We start from the raw sequence: 1,174 nt of genomic DNA, 5'->3' as shown, positions 1-1,174 counted from the left end.
AATAACTTGTGTATATTTAAGATGTATATTTTTTCATTATATTATATTTTTTGTACACTTGAGATTATTGCATAATTTAATTTGAAATTTGTGAATCTTCCAATTTCTATTGCAGTTTAATTTATGCATGATTAAGGAACGTTATATATATATTTGATGATTACGCATCGGACTATTCATATTGTATTTTCAGCCATATAATCTTTTCAGTAATTGAAATTATTATATGTTTATTAAAAGGAATATGTGATATATCAAAATCATAGATTATGAGAATATTAATAAATTAAATGATAAATGAAAGATTTTTTTTTTCAGGATGTTTAAATTCCGCTTTTATTGTTTGCAGTTAGTACATCAAACAAATGTGTCCAATCATATTCGCCATATATTTAAAATATTATATATTTAAATAATTACATTATAAAGTTGTAAGGAAGCTAATAGAAAATTACTATAAAATCTATCATATTTTACCATTATGTTATAGATTAAAAATTATTCTGCATAAAATAGAAATTCGAATTTTTTACAGCGTGATCTGATTAAACAAACATATTGACAAATTTATATGTGTAATATTCAAAAATTGATACATGTGCAGGATTTTTACATATTGTAAATTTATTTCGTATAATAAAGAATCTATTTACAAAACTCATTAATGTGAATAAGCTTTTTTTGCAAATTTTAGCTCATACTAATTCTTGAAATAATATTTATTCGCGCGAGGAAAGTTTATTCATAAATTAAAATTCGGTGTTTGTGTATCATAAATATATTTTAAAAGAATAAATATTCTTTTAAACATTCACTTTTGATATGAATAAGGCAATAAAATAATATACGATAACTAGCATATACAAGTAATATGATATTTATTTTTATTAATTAAATTAACAATTGACAAAAATGAGAATATAAGATTTTATGTATACAGAAAAAATGTTTATATTCTTAAAATATAGTTACTTTTTTCATATCTTTTATATATTTTCGCTCACGTATTTTTACCTCGTATATGATTTACTTTGAGCATAATTATAACGTTATCGTTTTCGATGCACATTTTATCAGCACTACGATAAAATAAAATATTTGCCTTATTATTATATATGATCAACCTTAAGAAATATTTATTATTATGAATTATTTAAAAGAAAAACTCGAAAAA

The sequence above is a fragment of the Atta cephalotes genome (assembly GCF_000143395.1).
Source record: "Atta cephalotes unplaced genomic scaffold scaffold00058, whole genome shotgun sequence".
NCBI lineage: Eukaryota > Metazoa > Arthropoda > Insecta > Hymenoptera > Formicidae > Atta > Atta cephalotes.
The sequence above is the reverse complement of the archived record's forward strand: the minus strand, read 5'-3'. Positions refer to the sequence as shown.